The following is a 25092-nucleotide window of genomic DNA, read 5'->3' on the forward strand; positions in this document are numbered from 1 at the left end:
TTGTAGAGACCAGGTTTTGCTATGTTGTTCAGAGCTGATCTTAAAAACTCCTGGGGTCAAGTGATCTACCTACCTTGGCCTTCCAAAGTGCTGGAATTATGGATGTGAGCCTCTGTGCCTGGCCGAGATTTTATTTAAGTATTTCCATAATTGACATTGATTGTAATTACCCTGAAGGAGCAATAAAATTGAACAGTAAATGTGGGAAGGTAGCTCCGTGGCATATTCTGAGCTACTTTTTTGATTGCTCTATAGCAAATCTAAAAGTCCCATTGTTCAGTCACGTAGGAAGTCTCTAAAACTCTCAAATATTCAAGATCTATTTTCCTGCCAATTGATTATTATTTTGTAAAGTAGATTCCTCACTGCTTTGTTTAAACTTGGATTAAAAGACACAGAACATTGGTGTTTCTATCACTTCTCCATAGGCATCAATACCTAATCTATTCAGCTGTTTATATATTAGTAAACATTGTTGTCTTCGTGGTAGTTGGTAAGAAAAATAATAAAAACGCAGATTTCAGAAAAGTTTACAATTAGCTGACTCAAATACCCTCAAATACAAAAGGATGACAATTTTTGAAAGTTACTGGTTTTTAAACTTTGGCTTTGGCATCAAAACTTGCTCTGAGAAGAGACTTTCTTTTTTCCCAAATATCTTGTTAATTCTGTAGCCCTAATCTCTCCTTAATTATTTGCATTCAACACACATATATAGGACTAATGAGTATTGACCCTATTTCTAAGGAAAACAGATAACAAACAGATTGAAGATCTATTTTTATGAATATTTACATATATATATACATATATAATACAGAATATAAATATATTTCTGTATTTCTATAAATGTATATGTATCTGTTTCTTAAATGTGTGGCTCTTTTATATTTCCATGTGTTTGTAGCCTTGGTCTGTAGTGGTGGTGGTGGAGAGAGAGATGACCTGACCAGATCCACTTCCAGGCCTTGGCAGGGCCCCCTCCAGTCAGTGGTGCTGTGCTGTGCCAAAGTTTCCTTTATTAGGTGTTCCAGGCCATGGGGCTCCCTTGGGCAGTTAACATGGCTGGTAGATAGATCATATTTCTCAGACCAACCCTGCACCTGGAGGCATACCCTCCTCCTGCACCAGCCCATCAACCTGCACATTTCACCATTCACAGTGTTCTGAAAGTAACTGAGTCCCAGTTCTGAAAGTAACTGAGATCTGAGTAACACAGATCTCAGGACTGCATAGTGCAGCCCTGGTGTCCCAGGACCAGCCCGTAGCTCTGTTCTCCACACGCTCTGGGTTAGGCACCAGTTGTGCTAGGGATCCAGGATGCTTCCTGGCCACTGAGAAAGTACTCAGATAGAGCTGCAGGTAAAACATCCAGGCTGGGCAGTGGAGGCTCTTCTGTGCATACGCTCCGGTGGGGCAGCCAGGCAGAGGCCCTGAGAGGGCTGTCAGTTAAGAGAACCTGCAGAACAGATGAAACCCAATCCCATGGAAACCAAATTTGTTCTCTCTCGGTCTTGCAGCTGGCTGGGGCTAGAGCTAACTGGGGAGATGGAGAGCTTTCAGAGATAGGCGCCTATGGCCATTTTCCATGGCAGCTGCCTCATGTAGAAGCCCCTGCATTTTGCACAAGTTGGAGCTCTGTCTCTGCCTAACTCTCCAAGATAATCCCCCTACCATTTCAAATGTCTGTGGGGGTCATGGGGTCTCTTGCAGCTAGGATCTCAGAGATCTGCAGCAAGAGTGGACTGCCCATCTTTCCCTTCACTTACCCCTTCCTTAGGAGCCATATAGGGCTGGGAACTATCATTTGACAACCCAGTGCAGTCAGCTTCCTCCCTCTTCAGCCTTGGTATCTGTGTCACGTATCAGCTCAATGTTTCCTCTCTGGAAATCTGCTCAAAGTATGTTTGTTTACTGTATATTTTGGTCTCCCTCAGTGGGAGCAGTGCTTCCTGGCTCTCTGTCATTGGACATCTTACCCCTCTCCTCTAAATGTTTTTTGTAGTCTTTCTTTTCACATTACCATTTTTGTGAGAGCAACTTTTACTCTTTGAAGGATAATTGTTTCTTAATTTAATAAATCAATGTAAGTTTAGAGGTGACAAAGGCAAAGCTTGGAGAAAGGAAAAGTATTGTGGCTTTGTCTGTGTTACCTCTACATTTTCATTTGTTGTGGCAGTATAATAAGACCTGTAAGAAATACATGCATCTATTTGCATATTGGTCCAAGTTCGTTCTCAAAGGACAAATCACTTTAAAAACCAGTCACTGAGATTTTAGACACTGTCATCTTTCCAGAGACCACATAATTCTTACTCATCATTTCTTCAGTCTATTTCTCCTGGAAACCCTGGGAAAGTTACAGCCATAGTCTTTTTAGTTCTCAGTTAGGCTAGGGCAAGGCTTGACAAATTATCCAGACTACTGCCTATTTCTGTAAGTAAAGTTTTCTTGGAATATAGCAGCATTTATTTGGTAACATACAGTCTCTGGCCACTTTGCACTTCAATGGTAGACTTGAATGGTTACAGAAGACAATGGCCTGCTAAATCTAAAATACTGTCTGGCCCTTTTCACACAGAATCTTTTGAGTAGAAATCAATCACTGGAAATAAGATCTCTAAGTCCTCCCTTTTCCCCTTCTCCTTTTACCCTGATATGAAGTCACTTAATAAAACAGTAAATTTAACCTTTTTGTTATAAGCCTTTCAGCTGGTAGCTTAAGTAACAAGGGTATTTTCCCCTGTCTTGTTAAAAGCTGCCCAAATTATGCCATCTTTGTCATTCCAGATGTTATATGGCAATTAATGCCTTATGCTATCATAAAACCATGTAGTTGATTAGTGGGGATTTTGGTTTTTGTTTGATTTGTCTTTATATTAGTCTTTGTTTCACTCTTTTTGTTGTTATTGTTCTTTTCATGGGGGTGGAGATCATCCTTCCATAGTATTCTTCATCATCATACAGACATATTTGTGAGAAACCGATTAGGAAGGAGAAGGATGTATCCCTCAGTACTTTGTACTTCTTGTCCTAATTAAGCATCCCACCTAGTCTGTGTTAAGTATATACTGTGTATGTGCACATTAGGAGTTTTGGAGAGGTAATTTGAAAGAACAAAGGTCATTTGATCAAAGAATTCCTAGGTTCTTGGCATTTTTAATTATGTGGCAATATGCATGTATTAATGAGATATTATAGTTGTCAGTAAAACTCTTATAAAATAGCACTATCACAACAAATCTTATGAAGATGCGGTTAGTAAATGTTTCTTCCATGGATATTAATTAAATATAGCTAGGATAATCAACTTGTGTTTGTATACCACTGGGGAAGAAAGTGCTAACTCTGCAGTTTTAAAAAATGTTTATCTAATTAACCAAATATGCCTTAGGCATGTGGCATAAATTTGTATTGCTAGGTTTTTTCTGTTTTGTATTGTTTAATTTTTTCCCCTTTATTTTTTCTAAAAAAAAAAAAAGGGATACATGTGCAGAACATGAAGGTTTATTATATAGGTATACATGTGGCATGTTGGTTTGCTGCACCTATTGACACATTCTCTAAGTTCCCACCCCTCACTCCTCATCCACCACCCCCCTACAGGCCCTGGTGTGTGTTGTTCCCCTCTCTGTGTCCATGTGTCCTCATTGTTCAGCTCCCACTTATGAGTGAGAACATGTGGTATTTGGTTTTCTGTTCCTCTGTTAGTTTGATGAGGATGATGGCTTCCAGCTTCATCAATGTCCCTGCAAAAGACATGATCTCATTCCTTATTATGGCTGCATAGTATTCCATGGTGTATATGTACTACATTTTTTTAATCCAGTATATCATTGATGGGCAATTGGGTAGGTTCCATGTCTTTGCTATTGTAAACAGTGCTGCAGTAAACATACATTTTCATGTGTCTTTAGGGTAGAATGATTTAATCCTTTGTGTATATACCCAGTAATGGGATTGCTGGGTCAAATGGTATTTCTGGTTCTAGATCCCTGAAGAATCACCGTATCATCTTCCACAATCGTTGGGCAAATTTAGATCTCCACCAACAGCGTAATAAGTGTTTCTGTTTCTCCACGGTCTTGCCAGCATCTATTGTTTCCTGCCTTTGTAATAATTGCCATTCTGACTGGCATGAGATGGTATCTCATTGTGGTTTTCATTTGCATTTTTCTTTTAAATTTTATATGGAATCAAAGAAGACACTGTGTAGCCAAGACAATCCTAAGCAAAAAGAACAAAGCTGGAGGCATCATACTACCTGACTTCAAACTATACTACAAAGCTACAGTAACAAAAACAGCATGGTACTGGTACCAAAACAGACATATAGACCAATGGAGCAGAACAGAAACCTCAGAAATAACACCACACATCTACAACTATTTGACCTTCAACAAATCCAACAAAAACAAGCAATGGGGAAAGGATCTCCTATTTAGTAAATGGTTCTGGGAAAACTGGCTAGCCATATGCAGAAAACTGAAACTGAATCCCTTCCTTACACCTTCTACAAAAATTAACTCAAGATGGATTAAATACTTAAATGTAGAACCCAAAACCATAAAAAATCCTGGAAGAATACCTAGGCAATACCATTTAGGACATTGATGTGGGCAAAGACTTCATAACGAAAACACCAAAAGCAATTGCAACAAAAGCCAAAATTGACAAATGGGATCTAAGTAAACTAAGAGCTTCTGCACAGCAAAGAAACTGTCATCAAAGTGAACAGGCAACTTACCGAATGGGAGAAAATTTTTGCAATCTACCCATCTGACAAAGGTCTTATATCCTGAATTTACAAGGAACTTAAACAAATTTGCAAGAAAAAAACAAACCCAAGAAAAAGTGGGCAAAGGATGTGAGCAGACACTTCTCAGAAGAAAACATTTACATGGCCAAGAAACATATGTATTGTTTAATTTTTTAATTGACAAATAATTGTTTAAGAATTATGCTTACATATACCTTTTATTTTTTAATTGAGGTAATGTATACATACTACATTTACTATCCTTACCATTTTTAAGCCTACAGTTCTATAGTAATAATTACATTTATATCCTTTTTTCCCTTTATTTCCTGCTTCACACTACGCTTCATGGTCTCTGATCACCACTATTCCACTCTATCCTGAGTTTCACTTTTTTAGCTACCACTATGAGAATGTGCAATATTGTCTTTCCATTCTTGGCTTATTTCACATAACATATTGACCTTCATTTTTATCTATGTTGCTGCAAATGATAGGATTTCATTCTTTTTCATGGATGAACAATATTCCATTGTGTATATATTTCTCATTTTTTCATTTCACTTAGGTTGATTCTGTGTCTTGACTATTGTAATAAATAGTGCTTTAATAAACATAGGTGTACAGGTATCCCTTCAGCACACTAATTTCAATTCCTTTGGATATATATCCAGAAGTGGGATTGCTGGAAGATATAGAAATTCTGTTTTTAATTTTCTGATGAACTTCCATACTGCTTTCCATAATGGCTGTATTCATTTACATTCACATGAACAGTGCACACAGGATCTCTTTCCTCTACATCCTTGCCAGCACTTGCTATCTTTCATCTTTTTGGTATTAGCTATTCTGAGGGGAATGAGGGGATACCTTATTGTTATTTTAATTTGCATTTCCCTGATGATTAGTGATGATGAGCATTTTGTCATATATATGTTGGCCATTTGTATGTCTTCTTTTGAGGAATGCCTATTTAGCTCGTTTGTTCATATTTTAATTGAGTTGCTTGCTTGCTATTGAGTTGTTTGAATACCTTCTATTTTCTGGATATTCGCCTATTATCAGATGTATGCTTTACAACTATTTTCTCCCAGTCTATGGGTTGTCTCTTTACTCTGTTGATTGTTTCCTTTCCTTTGCAGAAGCTTTGATGTAATCCCATTTGTCTATCTTTACTTTTATTGCCTGTGCTTTTGATGTCAATTCCAGGAATTCACTGTCCTGACCAATGTCATCAGCAAACAGAGAAAATCCTCTGTATTCTTCGAGTAGTTCTGTAGTTTTAGGATGTACATTTAAGTCTTTAATCCATTTTGATTTGACCTCTGTATTATATGGTGAGAGACGGGGGATCTAGTGTCATTCTTCTGCATGTGGATAACCAGTTTTCCCAATGCCATTTATTGAAGAGACTGTGTTTTCTTCATAGTGTATTCTTGACACCTTTGCTGAAAATCAATTGACCATAAATGCGTGGGTTTATTTTGGGGGGCTTTCTATCCTATTCTATTGGTTAATGTGTTTGTTTTTGTTTCTATGCCAACACCATGCTGTTTTGATTACTCTAGCTTTGTAATTTGTTTTTTTGTTTTTTGTCTTTTTTTTTTTGAGACGGAGTTTCGCTCTTGTTACCCAGGCTGGAGTGCAATGGCGCGATCTCGGCTCACCGCAACCTCCGCCTCCTGGGTTCAGGCAATTCTCCTGCCTCAGCCTCCCGAGTAGCTGGGATTACAGGCACGTGCCACCATGCCCAGCTAATTTTTTGTATTTTTAGTAGAGACAGGGTTTCACCATATTGACCAGGATCGTCTCGATCTCTTGACCTCGTGATCCACCCGCCTTGGCCTCCCAAAGTGCTGGGATTACAGGCGTGAGCCACCGCGCCCGGCCCTTAGCTTTGTAATTTGAAGTCATATAGTATGATGCCTCCAGCTTTCTTCTTATTGCTCAAAGATTACTGTGGTTATTTGGGGTCTTTTCTAGTACAGATTCGGGGATTGTTTTTTCTATTTTTCTGTTTTTGAGAAAAAATGACATTGGAATTTTGTAAGGATAGTATTGAATCTGTAGATCACTTTGGTTAGTATGAACATTTTAACAGTATTAATTCTAATCCATGAACATGGGATACCTTTCCACTTATTTGTGTTAGCAGCCATTTCATCAGTGTTTTATGATTTTCAGTATTACAGATATTTCACCTTCTTGGTTAAATTTACCTAAGTATTTTATTTTTTATTTTTGATGCTATTGTGAATGAGACTGGTTTCTTATTGTCTTTTTTTAATAGTTTGTTGTTAAAGAAATGTTACTGATTTTTGTGTGTGGTTGTGTGTTCTACAGTTGTACTGAATTCATTTATCAGCTCTAAATTATTTTTTGTTGGGGTCTTAAGGTTTTTTAAATATAAGGTTATGTCATCAGCAGACAGAGACAATTTCACTTCTTCCTTTTCTATTTGGACGCCTTTTACTTTTTTTCCTTGTCGAATTGCTCTGGCTATAACTTCCAGTACTATGTTGAATAAAAGTGGTGTAGTGGTTGTCTTTTTCTTGTTTCTGATCCTAGAGGAAAAGCATTTAACTTTTCACCATTGAGTATAATGTTAGCTGTGGGCTTTTCATATGTGACCTTTATTGTGTTGATGAGGTACATTGTTTTCTGTTCCTAATTTGTTGAGAGTTTTTATTATGAAAGGATATTGAATTTTGTCAGATGCTTTTCTACATCTATTGCGATGATCCCCAGGGTTTTTACTGAACAAATGTCTGTTGTTTTACATGTATATATGAAAAAATATCTATTTTATGGATTCTTACATAAGAAGCCATGCCTTTTTAGGAATTAACATTTAGACATATTTAGTCAATTTTATCTCAGATGTCTTTTGAAAGAGAAATAGTTCAATTTTTTTTACCCATTGTGATCCAAACACTGTATTCTAACAAGGTGAGAAAGACTGACAAAATGGCACTTTTTAAAAAATGAGCTTTCTTTCCAGTTAATTTCTTATAAAAAGTTATGACTTTGGAGACCAAAAAGTTGCTTTTCTTTACTTCGGAAGTGCAAGATGGGCAGAAATGGAGGCTATAATTTTGTCATAGTGGTTTAGACCAGTGCTTCTTAACCAGTACTCCTCAGGCTGTACTGTGCATGTTAATCACCTGGGCAGCTTGATAAAGTGCAGAATCTAATCCACATCTAGAGTGGGGCTCAGGATTTGCACGTCTTAGAAGCTCTCAGATGATACCAGTGCTGCTGTCCATGGACCATACTTTTAGACTTCCTTCCTAACTGTAAGTTTTTCTCTTTTTATGGCAAATTGATAATATAGAAAGGTTAAACCCAATGTAGACAAACTATTCATGATAGTATTCATGCATATATTCATGCACTTCGATAAGAAAGGTATGCAGTTGACAAAGCTTGCTTTAGTTGTGAAGCATTTAAGTAAGACCATGAACTAAGTGAAGAGTTGTGAATTCTTTAAGTTTTATCCTGATTTTCCCTTTATATAAATATAATGCCTGTATTTTTCAGAACACTGAGAAGCCTATAAAAAAACTGCATTAATCATTAGTAAAAACAGCTCTTTGTTTATATTTTCTTTTGAACCTCATTCTCTCTCCTTAATAGAGTGCTCATTTTTCTTATGCAACTTTTGACTAATTCAGGTTTTGAATGATAAGTGAACATTAAATAAGGAATCATCCTGTTTTTTTGAGTCAGTGGACATTTACTCACCTCAGCGTTCTGGAAAGATCTTGGTTGTCAAATTAGAGCAGGGACACAAATCATTTGGTATGATAGTTTGAATAGGAAAAGTCACAGATTTCAAAAAATACATTTTATCATATTTTAAAAAATATATACCCACCCATACATGTATAATTTTTTTCTCCTGAATTCTTACAAAGGTACATACCTTAGGAGAGAGAGAAAGGGCCTTTTTACCCTTTTTAAAAGGAGATAGTGGCCAGGTGCAGTGGCTCACGCCTGTAGTCCCAGCACTTTGGGAGGTTGAGGTGGACTGATAGCTTGACATCAGGAGTTCTAGACCAGCGAAGCCAATGTGTTAAAACCCTATCTCTACTAAAAAATACAAAAATCAGCCAGGCCTGGTGGCAGGTGCCTGTAATACCAGCTACTCAGGAGGCTGAGGCAGGAGAATCACTTGAACCTAGGAGGTAGATGTTGCAGTTAGCTGAGATTGAGCTGAGATTGCGCCACTGCAATCTCAGACAGGCAGAGCAAGACTCCATCTCAAAATAAATAAAATATATAAATAAATTAGACAAGATAGAAAAAGTAATACTCCCATGGAAATACACATATAAAACACATTTTTTAAATTATAAAATTTAGATATTTATTCATAATTACTCTTACCCTATTCACAAATATAGAAGAGGCATTTACATCTTAATACTGTATGGTCAATTCTGCCATTAGGAGACATTTGCATTTCTAAAAATCACCATACCATGCAGAATAATTACTTAAAAACCCCATGAAGCTTATGGGGAAAATAGGTTTAGAGGCACAGCAATTAAAAAAAAATTGTTTAGTGAAACATTAAGAAGAAAAGGAACCTAATAAAAATGATAGAACAGTTGTACATATATTAAGTTATAAAGAAACTCATAAATACTGCAATAAGTGTGATACTTTGCCTTCAAAGAACCTGAAGTATGCTTGTGGAAGTAACATTGAAAGGGTTGCAGCTTGTGAGTTATTGTAAAATGGTATAGTGAGGGTTACTGAAGTGGGATATAAAGTTGTAACACTGCCTACTAGTAGGTATGGCTCATAACACAAAGTGAACTGAGGTAGCTGGTAGGCGTTTAAGATATGAGGCCTGTTGGTGCATATTTTGAATATTTCTACTGGGCTTGGTCAGCTAGATGTATTTTTCTGCCTGCACCTGGTGTTTCTCACAGTGATATTCATGTTATACTCAAATTGTTTCCAAGTACATCAAATGCACAGAAACAAATTTTGGTTTTCTAAACAAGTGGTATAGTAGAACTGACCATATATGAAATTTCACGCTTCGTTAGAGAAATAGAACAAACTTTTAATTTTACTGCAATTCAGTTCCACGGGCAGCAGGGGGAGTAGTAGGTGCACGTTTGGCAGCACCACTGACCAGTGCTTTTCTTAGTTTTGCAGCTGCACGTATGGTAAATTATTGTCATTTTATGGTTACAGTTATAAGCAATTTGGTAGAAAAAGACAGCTAAATTATGCAGTGTTGCTTTTAATTTTGTAATCTAAATGTATTTTTTAATGAGAAAACAAAACCCAGATTAATTTTTAATAGGAGTAACCCTTTCTGTGGCTTAGTCTTGTGCCACCCACTAGACCTTGCGTTTCACTTTTAATTGATCTCTTGTGTAAGATAGAAATTAGCTATCATATAGCTGAGACATTATGTCTGTATACTGGGGAGCGATGTTTTTAGCTACATTATTGTGACTCCTACTACTTAATAAAAGAGAGAATTAACAGGTGACTTGATCGTCACATATATTAATTTTAAAATTCTCTACTAATTCATAGAGACAGAACATTCCTAAATTTTATTCCAGGATGCAGTCCTAGAAATGATGCCAAAGCAAATTTACTTCCGTTAGCCTTATTAGAATTCGTTACAGTGTTATGCAGACTGCTCCCTGGATATAGGAATCAGGGCCCATCGGACATCTTCATGTAAAACCCTTTGTGGCACTGAAGGAGCTAACAATGTATCTAGGCAGAGATGCTCAGAGTGCCTGCCTTGTTTGTTTGGGGTATGCATATTGAAAGGGAATGTCAGATATTATAAACAATATCTAACCCTTGCTGTAAAAGTCACTATAATCCAGCTTTATATGCAAATCTATTATGAAAGAATAGATTTGCCTTTTATAAAGGAAAAAAATTTTTTGTTTGTAGTATTTTATTTAAGTATACAACTATTTTCATTATAAATCCTTTCTTAGATGATGTGTTGACTTGCTCAGCATTAATACCTGCTGATGCCCAAGTGGTGATCTGTGTGTCTTAAAATACAGTCTGTCATTCTACATGGTTTACATACTTCAAAGCCATTATCTGAACTAGGGGCCAGATAAAGATAAACTGCTTCATCACTGGTAATGTTAAATCCAATAGTCATGTAGTACCTGTAATCTTTATTTCATTAATAAATCATATCAGTGTTTTTAACCAGGGTGGGGAGTTACTTAGCATTGTTCATTGCTTTTAAGTTATTTCTGAACAATTTTTGCACAGGTGGTATAGATAGAACTAGAAAACAAGTCATTTGGGTGTTAGAAAATGGAATAGTACTGTAATTTAATTGATGCTAGTTGGAGAAAAAGAAGAAATTTTATTTTGATGGATAACATAGTCCTTAATTTTATTCAGTGTGGTTTTATAATGAAAGTGGTTGTATACTTAAATAACTACAAACAAATTTTTTTCTTTTATTACATATAGGTAATAAATTTTCTTTTATTATACATATAGGTTACCCTAACTTAATTCATTTGTATTATACCATATGCCATTTTGGATTCACTTCAAAGAGTAATCAAGTCAGGAACTAATCATAAGATATTATTCTCTAGTAAATGTCATGTTTCCTTCAAATGTAACTGGTATGTATTAGCACTTCCTGATAAAAAGTGACATCATTTAACACTATAATCATGATGCTGTTAACAGTAGTAGGATGATAAAATTTTCTTGGCACATTAACTCTTGTTATTTAAATGTAAAAATGCAACATTATGATTTGAAAATACTGAAAATGATTGGAGGAATTGGATGTTAATCAATTGTCTTACCTACACTTCATAAACTAGATAATACCAAATATGTGTGCATACTCTACTGGATAATAATCATGTTTGTAAAATGGTACTGCTGTAGAACCTCATGTCTTACTGTTTTTCTTGAACAGCTAAGAAATAGAAATTTGGGGATCACCAGCCTCTCTATTGAATTTGAAGCTGTGGTACAATATAAGGTCATGAGAAAGTAGCACAAACAGAGTAGGTTATTGGACATTATATTAGGGAGTATGTGCATTTAATTATGAGTCAAGAAAAGGATATCAGTGAAAGATTAAAGGAGCAATCAGTGAGGAAGAAGCAGACTGAACCAATAACTGGGAAACCAAGAGAGGAGATTTGTTGAAGAAGGAAGTGGCCAGCAGAGAGGATAAAACCCCAAATCAGGTTGTTGTATTTAGCAATTAATAGATTAGAAATACTTGTCAAGAATCCAGTGTAAATAGAGTGAGTGACAGGAAAACATATTGAATTGGACCAAAGTAAACTGGAAATGAAGAAACAGAGACTGTGAATATAGATTAATTTTTTGAGCACTTTGGTAATAATGAGGAAGAGAGAGATGCTGGCAGCTTAAGAAGAAGGCTTTGTTTGAGAAGGGCTTTTCTAAAGATACACTTAGTTAAATGCTTATGGACAGTAGCAGAAAGATACTGACTCAGGGATTGTTCTTTTAAATGTTTATGGGCTAACTTAGGTAATAGTCAATAGTATTAAAATAGTAAAGTAAAATCTAGTTCCTTGATTTTAGTGATGCTATAAAACTTTTCTCTTGAGTGTTTTTGGGCTATTCCTCTATAACATTTCTTGAATGGACGGTGAATCAAAAAATTTGATCCTTTACCGGTTTTTAAATTATCATTCTGCTAAACAGTCCACACAAGCTTAATTATATTAAGAACCACTGAAGTGAGGTTGTTCATAAAAATTTTTTGTTTGCCTTAGTCTTTTTGGCATTTGCTGAGTTTAAACAGTAAACCTCCCCATGGAAGTTACTTAATTTTTCTCTGAGCAGTAATTTACATTTGTGATCAGTAGCCTCAGTCATTTTCAAAGAGACAAGTAATGAGATATTCCTACCGCTTTTAAAATTGTAATGTTAAGATGATCAATGTGATTCCATTGTATAAGAACTTTCCTTTTTCACTCTCGCTTTATTGAATGTTTGATTTTCACTTAGAATTATTAATTTTGGGTGATATTTTCATACTACAGAGTACTTGCAACTCTGGTGAGAATGCTGTTCCCCAAGGCCATAGCTAATGGTCTGGCAATGTTAAACTGAATTTAGAAATGATACTGTAAACTTATGCTTAAAAGTATAGATGGGTGATATAGAAGATGGGTATCGTTTTGGAAACAGAAGAGAGAGGGTGTGGTTGGTTACTTTTCATGGACTCTTCCCCCAGTATAAATTCGTAAGCACTACAGGTAGTATTTGCTAATTGTTATTACAGGTTGAATATCCCTAATCCAAAATTCTTGAGGCCAGAAATATTTCAGATTTTAGATATTGTTGGATCTTGCAGTATTTGTAATATACTTACCAGTTGAGCATCCCTAATCGGGAAATTCAAAGAGCATTACCTCTGGACATTGTGTTAAATCAGGAAAGGCCACAAAACAAACCTCTTGAACACCGAACTAGGAAGGAAGTAGTGATTTACTCGTCCAGGGGCTGCTGCGGGTCTGGGGAGCCCCAAATAGCCCCAAATAGCCGAGCTCCGAACAGAGAAAATCTCTGCCTTTATAAAGGCTTACAACTCTAGAAATTACATGTGAAAGGGTCTTGGGCATACAACTCTAGAAATTACATATGAAAGGTTCTTGGTCCATGGAATAGGCATGGGGTATGTAGCTTAGATGGGGGTTTCATCCTGTATAAGTAAAAACCATGCCTTCCAGAAAGATTCCTCCATACCATGCCTGTGATCTATAGGAGGGCGATTGAAGGTGGCTACCGGTCCGCCAGCCTTTACTTCTATTGAAATGCAATGTGGAAGTCAAGGGGGAGGTGGTCTTAGACGCTTAGGTCTCCTTCCTCAATGTCAGTGCCCAAAACATTTCAGAGTTTGGAGCATTTCTAATTTTGGATTTCAGATTGGGTATATTCAACCCATACTTCAGTATAGGTATAGTTATCCAAAATAGAAATGTTAAACTGCCCTAAAAATTCAGAATACTGCTTCCTTTTAAAGAAGAAAGTAGATTATTTTATTTTATTTTCTCTTATTTTATTTTCCATATGCTTCCTTCCAAATCAAAAACAGTTGATCAAAACAGATAAACACACAAAGACATACCAAGATTGGCTTAAAGGGACTAAGCAAAGGATTCCAATAATGTATTATATTTCAACATAAAAGGATGGGCCTCCTCTCAATGAACAAAAGAGGGTTCTTAGAGATGATACATATACCCTAAGTATGTTCCCTGGACCAGCAACATCAGCATTACTCAGAAGTTTGTTAGAAATGTAGGACTTTAGACCCCCACCTCAGATCTACTAGATCAGAATTTGCCTTCTAACAAAACCCACAGGCAGTTCTTTTGTACATTATATTTTAAGGAATGCTGCTCTAGTGGTTCTAAGGCTTTATTCTAAATTCCAGCTCAATGTTAGGTTATTTTTGAATAAGTTCTTAATCATTCTGTTAAAACACAAGCTTTGAATGAAGAGACCCCCCACCAAAGAGGCTTTGTGTGAGCAACATGGCTGTTTATTCACCTGGGTGCAGGTAGGCTGAGGCTGAAAAGGGCATCAGTGAAGGGCGATGGGATAGGAGTTGGTTTTATAGGTTTGGGGTGGGCAGTGGAAAGTTACAGAGTAAGATCAGTTACAGTGGTGGGGGTAGGGGCAAGGAGTATACATTACCATAAGTTCAGTTAGAGTGGTGGATGGGGTAAGGCGTAAGAGTATTTGAGATGGCAGGGTGGGGTGGAGGGTTATTCACAGAGCAAGAACAGTTAAGATGGCAGGGTGGGGTGGGGAGTATTCACATTATCAAACAGTTAAGTTGGCAGGGTGGTAAGAGAAGCTTTATGTCGGGGGGAAGCTCCTTAATGGCGAACACAGGTAGGGGATGGGTGGTAATCAGCAGAGACAGGCAGGACTTCAGACTTTCTGGGTCCAGGCTTCCACATGGAGGCCTGACATTCCTGTCTTTTTATATAGAGAGAGAAAGAATAAGAGAAGGGGGGGCGAGCACAGGTTTTGGGGGGTAGGGGGTGAAGTTGTTTCTCAAGGCTTCTTCAAGAGGGATTGGGGGTGGCGCAGAAACCTAAAAATGGGAAAGAATTTAGACTGCTGGGAGATTTCAGGGAAAGGGATGATATTGTGGGGTTGTTAGAAGGAGCATTTGTCTTATTGACTGATTGGTTATTGCTTGTATACACTTTTGTAGGAATTGAGAGATTAATTGGAAAAACACAGAGTTCAAATAAGAGAAGGACTAAGGATTGGAAGAAACCATGACTCCCAGTTAGAGAGTGTCCAGCCAGGTCCAGAATAACCATTTGCCTGATTAATGAGCTTTTGGGCTTTGTCTTTTAATTTATTGATGGCATTGTATACAAGGCCAGACTGGTTTACATAAAAACAGCATTCTTTGTTTAGGAATAGGCCGAGACCTTTTTTTAGCAGTCAGTAAATTAAGACCTCTGTGGTTTTGGAGGACATCTGCAGCTAGGGAATTCACTTGAGCTTGAAGGAGGGATAATGATTGAGTTAATTTTCCAGTGCTAGCAGAGAAGTTATTAGAGAGGCTACAGAAGGTGCTGATTGATGTGGTAAGGCCTGTGCCCAGTGCAGTAGTAATTTTTAATCCTACAAGTAAGAGGATTAATGGAATGAGCCGCTTGTGTTGTGTTGGGACCACAAGAGGAACAGGGAGGCTTTTGTCCCCATTGGCAAACTGAATTTTGGGAGTAAGGAAAACTAGGGTACAAGTGCCTGTCCAGTTGGTAGGAAGGCAGATGTAAGAAGAAGAACCACATGCATTGGAACCGAATCATTTTCTGAGTGCAACAACAACAACAACAACCACCACCACCACCACAGAGGAAAAAAAGGTCCTTGGCTTAGACAGAACTAGAAGTGTAAACTGAAAAGGTGGGAAAGTGTTCTGAGGGGCTAGAGCTTTGGACCCGAATGCCAAGGGAACTAGCAAGGGCTGTGGCTATTAGAGGTTGTAGCGGGGCTTGGTAGGGTACCTGTGTGGAGGGAGAGCTTTTGTTTTCATGTCGTATGGTGGTATTTATAAGCAACCACTTACTTTTATTAACAAGATTGGGTATGAGCAGAGAACGGGAGCCATATTAAGAGTGAAATATTAGCTGTAATTGCCTGGAGGTAAAGTGTAAACTGACAACTTAAACAAAAGCAGGGCATGTAAAAATAAATGAATACGGTGAATTTGATTACAGTTAGAAAATAACAGAAAAAGAGACCTTTTGAGGTATGTTTTAAGTAGTAGGGGCAACTGCATAAAGCTGGAGAAGGTGAGGGGCCGGAAGTAAGTGTGTGAGGTGTAAAGAGAAAACTTTGGAGGTTGTGAGGTCTATAGAGGGTAAGTGGGGCATAGTCTGTGATTTTGAGGGATTCTAAGAGTATTAGGGCTGCGCGTTGTCATGAGGGCCAGTCCAGGACTGTGAGGTTAAGTTCTTTGGATAAAAAGGCTACAGGCTGTGGGCCTAGCTCCTGTGTAAGAATTCCAATGGCGCAGCCTTTGATTTCTGCTGTGTAGAGAGAGAAGGGTTGAGAGGAGTTAGAGAGCGCTAGTGTAGGGCTGTCTCTAAGACCTTCTTTAGCAACTGAAAGGAAGAATGGGTGAAAAAATTTTGGTTTATGGGGTTAGCTAAGTTTCCTTTTGTAGGTTTATAAAGTTGTTTGGTTATGGGGCAAAAACCTGGTATTCAGATGCAAAAGTATTCTACAACCCTAGGAAGGAGAGAAGCTGTTGTTTAGTGGATGGGGTTAGGATTTCGGAAATTAACTAGATACGGTTGGCAGGGAGAGCACGTGTATCCTGGCGAAAGATTATAACAGATGGGGAAGAAATTTGGGCTTTAGAAAAAGTGTTTTTGAGGTTAAGAACAGAATAGTGAGTTGTGAAAGGGAGTATAGAAGATAGGAGGGTATAGGGGTTTGGTACAACTGAGCAGATGGGAAGTAAAATCTAATTGATGAGGCAGAGTTCTTGGACTAGCCTGTAGAGTTTGTCTGGTTTTTTGGACAGCTAGGATAGGGGAAGAAATTTGGGCTTTAGAAGGGGTTACATGATACCCCTTTGAGTATAGATGCTGAAGAAGCAGGAGAATGAATTAAAAGGCCATGTTGCGATAGACGGGTGATAACAGGCTTTACATCTTTTAAAGCCTGTTGTGGGATGGGGTACAGGTGCTGGGCAGGGTAAGGGTGGTTAGGTTTTAAGGGGATGATGAAGGGTGAGTGACTCATAGCAATGAATGGGAAAGCGGTGTCCAACACCCTAGGGTTAAGGTAGGGGGACATAAGGGGAGGTACCAGTTCGGGGAGGAGGGTGGCAATGAGGTGTGGCTGTAGTCCAGAATAGTCAAGGAGGCAGACAGTTTTGCTAGGATATCTTGGCCTAACGGAACTGGACAAGTGGGGATGATTAGGAAAGCATGTGGAAAGGAATGCTGGCCTAATTGACACCAGACTTGGGAGTTTTGAGAGGCCTGGAGGCCTTGCCGTTAATTCCCACAACAGTTATGGAGGCCAAGGAGACAGGTCCTTGAAAAGAAGACAGCGTGGGGTGAGTGGCCTCTGTGTTGATTAAGAAGGGGATTACTTACCCTCCGCCTTAAAGTTATCTGAAGGTTGGCAACCATGATGGTCCAGGGAGCTGTCGAGATGCTTGGGCAGCATTAGTCTTCAGCCGCCAAGCTAAGGGTTGGAGCTCCAGGAGCTGTGGGAGCAGCAACATGAGTTGGACAGTTGACTTTCTGTGGGGGCCCCACACAGACGGGGCAGGGCTTAGGAGGAATCCCGGGCTGCGAGCGTTCCTTGGCCCAGTGGCCAGGTTTCTGACACTTGAAGGAAGGTCCGGGAAGGGTGGCTGGACACTGCAGTCTGGGCACTATGAAGTTTTTGTGAGGCAGTGGTGTGGCTGGGGTTTGTCTTATGGCAGAGGCAAGTATTTATAGTTTTGAGATGCACTGCCGCCAGGCAGATTTTTCCCTATTATTGAACACATTGAAGGTGAAGTTGCTTAATTCCTGTTGTGGAGTTTGAGGGCCAGATTTTAATTTGCATACCTTTTTGTAATGTTAGGGGCTGATTGGATAATAAAATGCATATTAAGCGTTCTTCAAGGGTAAGAGTAGAAGTAAGGATGACATTTAAGTTACCCCAGGTGAGATTATAGGACTGGGTTAAGTATTGGAGGATTTGATGAAAAGGAGCCTAACCGGTGGCCAATTTGGGAAAGTTTGGACAAAGAGAAAGGTACGTGCACCCTAACTATGCCTTTGGCTCCAGCCACCTCTGGAATGGGGAATTGTTGGGTTTGGGCAGAAGAGGTAGCTGCGGGACTAAACTGTAAGCTGGACAGCGTATGAGGTGGGGAGGTGACAGGAGGGGCATAAGGAGGTGGGTTGTGGGCAGAGGAAGAGGAGCAAGGCTCGGGGGGGTGGGGCTAGGTCCTGGATCAAGACCTGGTTCAGACAGGTGGGAAGGAGAAAGGTTGGAAGGGTCGGTGGACAAGGATAATTCTGGCTTACCAGCAGAGGAAGGGAGGGGCAGACGGAAAGGAAGAGAAGGAGTAGAGATTAGGGAGGGATTGGTGTATAAAAAAAAATTCCTGGACGTAGGGAATTTTGGACCATTTGCCCATGTTGCTACAAAAATTGTCTAAATCTTATAAAATAGAGAGGTTAAAGGTGCCCTTTTTTGGCCAATTGGAGCCGTTGTTTAACTTGTATTGTGGCCATGTAGTGTTACAGAGAAGATGAGGCATTTGGGTTTAGGTCAGGAGACAGTTGAAGAGGCTTGAGGTTCTTTAGAACACAGGCCAGTGGAGAGGAGGGAGGGATAGACGATTGGCCATGGTTCTGGAAAGGCAGCAGAGACAAGAAAAATGGGCATGCAACCCAGCAGCTCAACAGGTGTCCCTAGTTGAGCCTGGATTGAACCTCCTCATTGGTGAGCGGCCAAAGAGAGCATCCTCTACGTTGACCTGCTACCAGTATTGGCCATGAACCTGGTGGGCGAGTGACTAGGGTGAACATCTCCATGATAGTCAAACCCCTAGGGAAAACTGGGTCCCCAGATCTGTGACCTACATAGGATTTTTTCCGGGCCTGAGCCACACGGAAGAACCTGGTTTACCTGATTTTCCTTGTCTTTGCAGTGGAAAAAGGACAGAACCAAAAGGAGGAGGAAGTGGAAAGGAAAAAACAAAAGAATGGGAAAGCAAAAAGAGAGACTGTTTACCAAAATAGCCAGTGGTGTGCGTCTGTGGGTTGGTCTGATGACCCCAGGTTGGTAGATAGATCTCTTTAGGAAAGTTGGAACAGGGGACTGATTCCTCATAGGAATTCTCCTGTCCAGGGTTTTGGCACCAAATGTTAAAACTCATGCTTTGAATGAAGAGACCCCCCACCAAAGAGGCTTTGTGTGAGCAACATGGCTGTTTATTCACCTGGGTGCAGGTAGGCTGAGGCTGAAAATGGCATCAGTGAAGGGCTATGGGATAGGAGTTGGTTTTATAGGTTTGGGGTGGGTACTGGAAAGTTACAGGTAAGATCAGTTACAGTAGTGGGGATAGGGGCAAGGAGTATACATTACCATAAGTTCAGTTAGAGTGGTGGATGGGGTAAGGCGTAAGAGTATTTGAGATGGTAGGGTGGGGTGGAGGGATATTTACAGAGCAAGAACAGTTAAGATGGCAGGGTGGGGTGGGGAGTATTCACATTATCATAATAACAGTTGAGTTGGCAGGGTAGGAGGAGAAGCTTAATGTCCAAGGGAAGCTCTGCTGGGTGATCAGGGATAATAGCGAATGCAGGTTGGGGGTGGGAGGACAATCAGCTGAGGCAGGCAGGACTTGGGACTTTCTGGGTTCAGGCTTGCACATGGAGGCCTGACACATTCTGTGCTGCAGATTTATTTGTAAAATGAGATTAATAATAGTACATCATGGCTTTTTTCTTTTAATAAGAATTAAATATGTCTTTCAAGCACTTAGAAGTCCACCACCTTCAAGTAGAGATTATACTGAGCTATCCAGAGATAGTCTAGTTCAGGCATCTGTTCCTGGTGATAGGTGTTTAATTGTGAAATAGGTGATAATAGTATCTTATTCTTAAAAGAGAACTCTGATGAGATCTCTGAAGAAGGGAGAGATGACAAGCATAAAAATGATAGCGCTGGAAGATGAAATACTGTATATGAGGAACACTTGATCCAGTGGATTGCTCTGTGTGGGAGAAAGAAGATTGAGGGACTGCTTAGACTCAGTTTACATTTCCACTAAGAAATGGATTGTCTTACACTGCAAGATAAAATAGTTCAAGGAGACAATATAGGAATGTTGATGAAAAGAGTCAAACTGGGTAAAATATTTAAGGAGGTTTATTCTGAGCCAAATATGGGTAACCAAGGCCTGTGACACAACCTCAGAATATCTTGAGAACATGTGCCCAACTTGGTTGCATAATAGCTTGATTTTATACTTTTTAGGGGGACAAGTTACTGGCAGACATAAATCAATACATGTAAAGTGTACATGGATTCAGTCTGAAAGGTGAGACAACTGGAAGTGAGAGCATTTAGGTCATAGGTGGATTCAAAGATTTTCTGATTTTTGGCAGTTGGTCAGAAGAGTTAAGTTATTATGTAAAGACCAGTAATCAATAGAAAGGAGTGTCTGGTTGAGATTAGGGGTAGTGTAGACCAAGGATTTTATTATGCCAGTTTTTATTATGCCTCATAGGTGGGCACCCTTACAGGCAATAAATGGCAAGTGTTTTCTATTCCAACGTTTACCAGGTGTTAACACTCACAGCTAATCTCTTCAGGAACAGAAAAAGAACTGGAAAGGGAAGGGGATTCTCTACATAATGTAGATTTTCTCCACAAGAGACAACTTTGCAGGACCATTTCAAAATATGTCAAAGAAGTATATTTTGGGGTAAAACACTTTGATTTCTTTCAGGGCCTGGTATCTGTCATATGATGCTATAGTAAAATCAGGTTGGAATTTGATACCTCATTGCTGCCAAGAGACTGCTTTGCCAGTCTTAAGATCTCTGTTCTAATGTTAATGTTGGTCAATTGTGCCTGAATTCCAAAAGGAGGAGGGTATAATGAGGCATGTCTGACCTCCCCTTCCCATTAAGGCCTGAACTTGTTTTTCAGGTTTACTTTGGAACGCCCTCAGCGAAGGGCAGCCTTCATTCAGTCAGTTGAGGGGATTAGAATTTTATTTTGGCAGGACTATGAAGAAAGAGAGATATCATATGTATTAAAATTGGTAGCTCATGAAATGCTTTAATGGCAAGAACAAATCTCTTGTTTGAAGATCGGAAGTAGAACGACATCACTTTTTTTTTAAGGAGCATTCAGTCTCTTTCTCATAGTTGAAGCTGGTAATTCCAGGCTGATATGTTTCACTCCGATTCACAAAGCATTATTCACATAACTTCACTGATCAGCCTTTCAGGGTCTGGAGAGCTTAGTGTGCAGACCATTTTCCATAGTCTATATTGTCAGTAATTTTCACTTTTTGAAATTGGGAGTTTTTAAGTATTCGTCATTGTTGTGCAGTTTACTTTATAAGGAAATTTCTTGGTAGAGAGTTATGATAGCAGCTTTTTTCCTTCTGCAGTTCTAAGGTAGTTCCTGTAACTCATGAAAGGCTGAATTGATTTAAAGCAGCCTTTCCAAATGGGGAAAGTATTTCTCCTTAAGGTCCAGCTGAAACCTAGAACTTTTAAACAAAAAACAAATTTTTAAGCATGTTAGAAGCAAAAGAAAATGCATGGTTTCCAATAAAAATGCTTTCTCAACCTTGTCTTTAATGTGCACAGTGAATGCTTGAAAATGTATATTCTCTTATTTTGTGAAAAGGAAACTATAAAAACTTGAAATCAAAGTTCTGGTCCATCTGCCACATTGATAACCTGCTTTTTAGGATGTCTGGATACAAACTTTTAAATAAGTATCCTTACCTTTAAAGTTGGAGAAATAAACCTTGTGTCTCCATTGTGTAGGTAGTTTTTCCTAAAATCCGTAGGGTCTAATGACCTGAGAAAAAGAATGTAAGGCATCTCAATTTCAAGTCTGTTTCTGACCCCCAGTCTTGATTTGCAATTCTGCAAGAAACAAGGGTAGGGACTTACATAACTCTAAAGGAGCTACTTAAATACTCTAATTAGATAACATTCCGTGGCTCATGTTTTTGTTCAGGTATTCAAACAAAATGAATTAGAGTCCAGAAGAGTGATTGGTTCACTTCATTCTTGTTTCCCTATTTAAGTGTACAGAGCATTGAGTTTTCTGCTGTGTTGTACTTTGTTCCCCTCCCCAATGGATTACTGTCCTCGGGAAATTGAAAAATAACATGGCCATATACTGAATTTGCCATACATTTTTCTTTTAATTGAAGATTTCAGACTTGTATCACAGATCACAACTTCATAAATGGGTATAAATATTTAGGTGAAATTCTTATCTAGCTCTGTGAACCACTTGATCTTGGAATCAGGTTTTCTTTTTACAAACAATCCATTTTCAGTTGCATATATTATCAATGAGTACTAAACTAGATATATAATTTGGACCTTAATTTATATCAGAAAATGTGTACTCTTTTTCTCAAAAGGGAGAAAAGGAAATAATTATAAGGTGAGCAATCTGACATAGTCAGAAACCATATTTAAGATAGGAGAATCTTGCTTGGTTAGAAAAAATTTTAATTTTTTTTTTTAATTGTACTTTAGGTTCTGGGGTACATGTGCAGATCATGCAGGATTGTTGCATAGGTACACACATGGCAATGTGGTTTTTTGCCTCCATCCCCCGGTCACCCACATCTGGCATTTCTCCCCATGTTATCCCTCCCCGACCTCCCCACCCCTCCCACACTGTCCCTTCCTTGGCCCCCCCACCAACAGACCCCAATGTGTGATGTTCCCCTCCCTGTGTCCGTGTGTTCATTGTTCAGCACCTGCCTATGAGTGAGAACATGCAGGGTTTGATTTTCTGTTCTTGTGTCAGTTTGCTGAGAATGATGGTTTCCAGGTTCATCCATGTCCCTACAAAGGACACTCATCATTTTTTATGGCTGCATAGTATTCATGGTATGTATGTGCCACATTTTTCTTGTCCATTTTATCGTCGATGGGCATTTTGGTTGGTTCCAAGTCTTTGCTGTTGTAAACAGTGCTACCGTGAACATATGTGTGCCTGTGTCTTTATAATAAAACTATTTATAATCCTTTGGATACATACGCAGTAATGGGATTGCTGGGTCAAGTGGAATTTCTATTTCTAGGTCTTTGAGGAATCGCCACACTGTCATCCGCAGTGGTTGAACTAGTTTACACTCCCACAAACAGTGTAAAAGTGTTCCTATTTCTCCACATCCTCTCCAGCATCTGTTGTCTCCAGATTTTTTAATGATTGCCATTCTAACTGGCATGAGGTGGTTATCTCAATGTGGTTTTAATTTGCATTTCTCTAATAATCAGTGATGATGGACATTTTTTCATATGTTTGTTGGCCTCATATATGTCTTCTTTTGAAAAGTGTCTGTTCATGTCCTTCTCCCACTTTTGGATGGGTTTATTTTTTTCTTGTAAATCGGTTTTAGTTCTTTGTAGATTCTGGATATTAGCCCTTTGTCAGATGGACAGATTACAAAAATTTTTTCACATTCTGTTGGTTGCTGGTTCACTCTAATGATTGTTTCTTTTGCTGTACAGAAGCTCCGGAGTTTAATTAGGTCCCGTTTGTCTATTTTGGCTTTTGTTGCCAATGTTTTTGGTGTTTTAGTCATGAAATCCTTGCCTATGCCTATGTCCTGAATGGTTTTGCCTAGGTTTCCTTCCAAGGTTTTTATGATTTTAGGTCTTATGTTTAAGTCTTTAATCCATTTGGAGTTAATTTTAGTGTAAGGCGTCAGGAAGGGGTCCAGTTTCTGCTTTCTGCACATGGCTAGCCAGTTTTCCCAACACCATTTATTAAACAGGGAATCCTTTCCCCATTGCTTGTTTTTGTCAGGTTTGTCAAAGATCAGATGGTTGTAGATGTGTGGCATTGCCTCCAAGGCCTCTGTTCTGTCCCATTGATCTATATCTCTGTTTTAGTACCAGTACCATCCTGCTTTGATTACTGTAGCTTTGTTGTATAGTTCGAAATCAGGTAGCATGATGCCTCCAACTTTATTCTTTTTGCTTAGGATTGTCTTGGCTATGTGGGCTCTCTTTTGATTCCATATGGAGTTTGAGGCGGTTTTTTCCAATTCTATGAAGAAGGTCATTGGTAGCTTGATGGGGATAGCATTGAATCTACAAATTTGGGCAGTATGACCATTTTTATGATATTGATTCTTCCTAACAATGAGCATGGAATGTTTCTCCATTTGTTTGTGTCCTCTCTGATTTCCTTGAGCAGTGGTTTGTAATTCTCCTTGAAGAGGTCCTTTATGTCCTTTGTTAGTTGTATTCCTAGGTATTTTATTCTCTTTGTAGCAATTGTGAATGGGAGTTCACTCATGATTTGGCTTTCTGTTAGTCTGTTATTGGTGTATATAAATGCTTGTGATTTCTACACATTGATTTTGTATCCTGAGACTTTGCTGAAGTTGCTTATCAGTTTAAGGAGATTTTGGGCTGAGATGATGGGGACTTCTAAATATACAATCATGTTGTCTGCAAATAGAGACAATTTGACTTCCTCTTTGCCTAATCAAATACCCTTATTTTTTTTTCTTGCCTAATTGCTCTGGCTAGAACTTCCAATACTATATCAAATAGGAGGGGTGACAGAGGGCATCCTTGTCTAGTGCCGGATTTCAAAAGGAATGCGCTTCCAGTTTTTGCCCATTCAGTATGATATTGGCTGTAGGTTTTTCATAAATAGATTTTATTATTTTGAGATATGTTCCGTCGATACCTAGTTTATTGAGAGTTTTTAGCATAAAGGGCTGTTGAATTTTGTCAAAGGCCTTCTCAGCATCTATTGAGATAATCATGTGATTTTTGTCTTTCGTTTTGTTTATGTGGTGAATTACATTTGTAAATTTCTGTATGTTGAACCAGCCTTGCATCCCTGGAATGAAGCCTACTTGATCGTGATAAATAAGCTTTTTGATATGCTGTTGCAATCAGTTTGCCAGTATTTTATTGAAGATTTTGCATCTATGTTCATCATGGATATTGGTATGAAGTTTGCCTTTTTTGTTGAGTCTCTGCTGGGTTTTGCTATCAGGATGATGTTGGTCTCATAAAATGATTTGGGAATGATTC

General features: G+C 38.7%; 1 protein-coding gene across 6 annotated transcripts in view; it reads left to right on the top strand.

The window, feature by feature from the left end:
• The window catches only part of KIAA1328 (KIAA1328 ortholog), a 340638-nt gene that overhangs the window by 85036 nt on the left and 230510 nt on the right, over nucleotides 1-25092 (top strand). The window lies entirely within an intron of this gene.

This window comes from Cebus imitator, unplaced genomic scaffold, assembly GCF_001604975.1.
Source record: "Cebus imitator isolate Cc_AM_T3 unplaced genomic scaffold, Cebus_imitator-1.0 Scaffold342, whole genome shotgun sequence".
NCBI classification, from domain to species: Eukaryota; Metazoa; Chordata; class Mammalia; order Primates; family Cebidae; genus Cebus; species Cebus imitator.